Raw genomic sequence first — 6,000 nt, 5'->3', positions numbered from 1 at the left:
AAATTTGTATTATATTAATACAAAAGAGCAATACTCGGCAGTAAAAAAAGAATAAGCTACTCATACAAGCAACAACATAAATGTATCTCAACAGCACTTCGTTGAGTAAAAGAAGCTATCCATCCATAAACAATAATTTAATTGATTCCAATAATTTAAAGTTCTAGAACAGGCAAAACTAAGCTACAGTGATAGAAATAAGAGCAGTGATCTCTGCTGTGGGTGGGAAGGCATTGACTGGAAAGAAACAAGGACATTTTCTGTGGTGATGAAAATGTTCAATATCTTGACACTGGCAGTGGTTACACCAGTTGTGTCAAAACCCATTAAACTGTACACTTAAAATGAGTTTGTTTTATTGTGTGTAAATTATACTCTAATTTTTTAAAAAATGAAACCTAAGATTATTTCAGCTACTGGGAGACCATAACTGTGTTCTGTTTCCACTCCTGTCTTCTCTTCCACTTCTTTTTTTTATGCCTTAGGTCTTAAATCATCAAGAATCATACAGTCAATCCTTAGTGGAAATAATTGGTGGCGGGGGGTGGGGCGGGTAGGCTGGGACAATGGGGTCAGCTGTAGTCTAGTGGTTAAAGTGATAGTCAACCCATGGTTCTAGGAAGTAGATTCAGCAGCTTGTGGATCCGATTTTTTTTTACTGGAATAGAGTTAATTTATAATGTTGTGTTGGTTTCAGGTGTACAACAAAGTGATTCAGTTATATGTATACATATATATACACACACACACATATATGTATATATTCTTTTTCAGATTCTTTTCCCTTATAAGTTATTACAAAATATTAAGTATAGTGCTATACAGTAGGTCCTTGTTCGTTATCTACTTTGTACATAGTAGTGTGTATCTGTTAATCCCAAACTCCTAATTTATCCCTCCCCCCACTTTCCCCTTTGGTAACCATAAGTTTGTTTTCTATGTCTGTTTTGTAAATAAGTTCATTTGTATCATTTTTTTTAGATGCTACATATAAGGGATATCATGATATTTGTCTTTGTCTGGCTTACTTCACTTAGTATGATAATCTCAAGGTCCATCCATGTTGCTGCAAATGGCATTATTTCATTCTTTTTTTTTTTAAAGGAATTCCTTTATTTTTATTATTTATTTATTTTTGGCTGTGTTGGGTCCTCGTTTCTGTGCAAGGGCTTCTCTAGTCGCGGCGAGTGGGGGCCACTCTTCATCGCGGTGTGCGGGCCTCTCACTGTCGCGGCCTCTCTTCTTGCAGAGCACAGGCTCCAGATGCGCAGGCTCAGTAGTTGTGGCTCACGGGCCCAGTTGCTCCGCGGCATGTAGGATCCTCCCAGACCAGGGCTCGAACCCGAGTCCCCTGCATTGGCAGGCAGATTCCCAACCACTGCGCCACCAGGGAAGCCCCTTATTTCATTCTTTTTTATGGCTGAGTAATATTCCATTGTATATATGTGCCACATCTTCTTTATCCATTCAAAGATCAGATATTTTTGAAGCACAGCAAGTGATTGCTGCCACCTCCCAGCAAAATATAAGAATAGCCAGGCAGCCCATTCACGGAACCTGAATACGCCTGTCCTGAATATGCCTTGTTCAAGGAATGAGCCCTGAGTACATGCAGAAGACTTTCAGGGAAGGAGAACCTACAAATTCAGTGTACAAAGGGGGAAGGAGAAGGGCAGATTCAGGCTGCTGCTTTCAGAGGCTCTAGGGACTCCTCTTACCCATAGTGACACAGCAGGCTAGTTAGTCCATTTGGACCTGGTGCAGCTCATTCAGCAACCAAAACGTTGGGCTCTAACGGGAGTCAGCGGTGCTGTCTGTGGGCAAGGGGCTGGAGGGTTGATCAGAATCTTAGGGCTTAATAAAGCTACCACCTCGTGAAGCCAGTTGTCCCAACATAACCCAGGGTGTTCACGTGGAGTTTGGCCCTAGATCTACTGAGGTCATTGCAGGTTCAGAAATGTGAACGTCAGTCAACAGTCCAGGAACCAAAGTTGTCCTGACCTTTGCATTAAATTGGCCGTGCTCTTCCAGTAAGACAGGTGATGGAAAGGAGAGAGGAGGGAGACACTGGGTAGGGATGGGAAGGGATGATGCTGACGGCATTCTATGCCTGCTTCTCTGTCTGAGATTGCAGGTTTTCATATCAATATCTGTTCTCTAATTCTACAACAAGTACTCGTCATGTGCCTACTAGGCGCCAGGCTCTGCTGGGCAGTGGGTTTCAAGAATGGATACAACATGGTTCCTGGCCTCAAGGAACTCAAGGTCCTGCAAAAGCCACCACCATAATGGACCAACAGGAATACAGTGTGACGTGTTCCTCACACACACACACACACACACACACACTACCAGCTCTGCCTGACAGCACTGGGGACGGCTTCATGGTTGGGAAGACACAGCAACTGAATCATAAGGACAAGTCAGGAATGATAAGAATATTCCAGGAAGAAGGAACAGCAAGTACAGGCAGAGGCATGAAAACATCATGTTTTGGTGCTAGCAGGGGCAAAAGTCAGCCAGTGAGCTGTGAAGGCACAGACACTCCCTAGGAGTCCCTCATTAGCTGGCCCACTGGCTCTGGGTTCAGCAAGTCTGGGTCCTCAGCTGAATACTCTACCCCCGTCCATGTAGGAGCAGGACCTGTGGGCTCAATTTCACACCCAAGAACTGGGTTTGGGAGCAGAAAACAGAGTTGAATTTATGCTGAAGGGCCAGCTGAAGCAGCTGTATATTCAGGTCCCCCACTTCCTTGGTCACCCCAATCTCTTCCTCCTCTGGTCTCCTATAAGCTGCTCTTTGAAGTATGAATTAATAGTATAATAGTTAACAGTGTAGACTCTGGGGCCAGATTGCCTGCCTTTGAATCCTGGCTCTGCTGGTGGCCATCTGTGTGATCTTGGACAAGTTGCTTTGCCTCTGTGTGCCTCAGTTTCCTTATCTGTAAAACGGGGATAAAGATGATCCCTACCTCATGAGTTAATATATGCAAAGCCCTTAGAACACTGTTTGGCATATAGTAAATGTCGTCTAAATGTTATTGCTTATTGTTGAGGATAATACTGACTACCATTTACTGAGCACTTACTGCTACTGAGCACAGTGAGAGGCCCTTTACACACCTTATCACAGGGCAGCTGTAACGCACCCTGGTGTCTGAGCAAGGCCATGTCACGAATGAGGTGTCTTTAGGGAGGACATTACTGATTTCTCTCCTGTGCCAACCGTCCCTCCCTTGTCACCTAACTCATATATAAGCTATGTTTGATCCTGGATCAACATAAACCTTCCGAAGAATACAAATCGTCCCCAAGATGCCAGTGGCTCTCATATCAATGGGCTGTTGATGTTGGATCCCACATCATCTCCCATGTGGACAGCCATGCCTGTGACCCCAGACACCCAGCAGATTCTGGGATCCTGATCTCTTGTCTGTACCCAGTGCCCGACTTTCTCCATGATCTTGGTAAGGTTCATAATCCCAGCTCTTGCTACCTAGTTCACCTCCATACCCAGAAGCTCTGTCTGCTTCCCGTCAGATCTGATCTATGTAGCAAACTCAGCAGCTGGAGAGAGAATTTTCCTTCTTACTTCAGACCTATAAAACAAGGACACACAATAGAGCCCCATGACAAAAGTCATTGGCCTATAACCACACTCTCCAGCAGGCCCTTCTTCGGGTCTTGTCCCCGTCCCTCCCTGTGACTCACTGCACAAGGACCCCCACCCAGCGGGGCAGCCGCACCGCTGGGCTCTCAGCCTATACGAGGCTCCGACGCTGCAGAAAGATGCAAACTGCCCCTCAGTTTGCCTTAGCCTCGCCCACGACTGGTTGGCTTCAGGCATCAACAATTCAAGGTTAATATTAACCTGCCTGCAGCTCCAAAGGGTCAGGCACCCTAGTGGGCTTGAGCCCAGACCTCAAAGTCCCAGGTTTGTCTGACTTCTGGAATCAGCTCAAGCAAGACAGATGGCTGAATGGCACAGCAGGGACCAGGAGGACCTGGTTGCCTCCTATCATGGTGAATTGCGGGGGGTGCCTTTCTGCTCGCAGAACTACGTTTGCTCTCTGAGAAGCTGGGCCATGACTGCTCGTGAATGACCCGTCATTTCTCTTCACCCCAGTTAAGCAGGCATATTGTTCAATAGGTACCCCGTGGCCACCTAAAAAAAACCAAAAAAAAAAAAAACCCAACATCTCTTTACAACTTCATCTTGAAATGTGCTCCAAACCCACTGGCACTGCCCTGTCGAACCCAGTGTCAGATCCGAGGTTGGGCCCGTCATGAACACATTCTCTGGAATTCGAGGGATGTTACAAAAGCACCTCAAATAGCTCTGCTTGTGCTCCTCTGTGCCCCCATGCGGATTAACTCACTTAGGCTACAGCAGCGAAGGCTGATATTAAAGAAGGGAAAATGTTCCTTAGCTCAGTGAGTTCCTTAGCTTAGCTCAAAAGGTCCCCAGGACTTCATATTAGATTCAAACTTGAGAACCTAGTTTGAACTTGATTCAAACTATGAATCTAGCTATGAGAGCTATAGGAGAACCTCCACTGTTCTACCTACTACCAGAACCTTATCAATATTAACTCATTTACTTCTCATTAAAGTGTAGGAGATGTTGTGAGGAAACTGAGGCACGGAGAAATTAAGTAACATGTGGCTCTTAGTAAGCGGCTGCAGATTGGCGCTCAGGCACGAAGCTCCAGCGTCTGTGTTCCTGACCATAACAATGTAATGTCTCCTGGAAGGAAGGCACGCTGTCCAGGATTGGAAAATGGCAATGGAAAGTCTGGATCAGAGGACAGTGAGAAGGCCAGGTGATGTGAAAGCTGACTGTGGGCATGGCCTGGAGGCTGATTGTGCGGGGCGTGAAAACCACTATGGAAAAGGAATTTCCAGATCCCAGAGTCTGGCCACTTTGCAAGGCATTTCTGGGGTAATACTGCCATCTAGTGGTAAGACAACAGGTAGCAATTACCCTCCAAGCAAACGCAGAATGAGCCTCGAGCAGGGAAGGTATGACAAATCAGCAGGAAAAGTTATTTTTCACTCCAACTACAGATTCTTAAAGATGGGCAAATCCCACTGCCACGATCCTTGAAATAGACTAGAGTTTTCACATGCCACTGAATGGTGGCTGCAAGCTAGATTCAAATCCCAACTCTGTGCGCCCGGAGATTACTCCTAACTCAGGAAAGCCTGTGAGATGACATTCCAAAAAGTACTCCTCCCATCTTCTTTTATGTAAATGATTACAGGTTTCTTCCTCCTGAGGTCCTGAAAGAAGTTCCCCGTGAGGCAAAGTCCTTGGAGGGTGATCCAAGCCCGGCTTTGTTGATGTGAACTTGTACTTTAAAAGCCATCCTCTATCAACCATCTCAGGCCCTGGGACACGCTAGCAAGCAATTATTTGTCTATACCAAGAGGAAAACCAATAGCCACGCTCAAGAGTTGAATTGAGCTCAATAGTCCGGGCTTTCACAGTGGAGGAGGAAGGGTTCTGTCTATGCTTGTCTTCACTGGGGACCAGTGGAAAGCTAATGTGTTGAAAAGGCAGTACTCATCCCATGGGCTGGGCATTGCTGAGCCGTGGCTCCTTTAAAAAGTAAGGTCAGCTTGCTCTCGTGGAGTATATTAGATGTGCTCACAGAGGGAGCTGGGCTCTGGATAAAGTCTTGTGTTCCTTTCCTCCTTGGGCACCTCAGGACACTAAGCCAATGAAAGGGCAAGTTGCCATACCAGGGACGAAAAAAAAAAAAATCCCAACTCTGCTCATTACTGATGAAATCCTGGGCAAGTTAATTTTCATTTTCTCTTCTGAAAAATGGGGAAAATAATATCTACCCATATGGTTGCTGTGAAGATCAAGTGAAATAATGCATGCAACATGTCGGGCCTATTGTCAGCACTTAATAGCCATTTGTTATTGCAGTATGAGGAAGTGGCAAGGCTGACACAGAAGCACAGAGGGAAGGACCCAGACGAACTGGACATT

Source organism: Balaenoptera borealis (genome assembly GCF_965194805.1).
Source record: "Balaenoptera borealis genome assembly, chromosome: 1".
In the NCBI taxonomy this organism is placed as follows: Eukaryota; Metazoa; Chordata; class Mammalia; order Artiodactyla; family Balaenopteridae; genus Balaenoptera; species Balaenoptera borealis.
The sequence above is the reverse complement of the archived record's forward strand: the minus strand, read 5'-3'. Positions refer to the sequence as shown.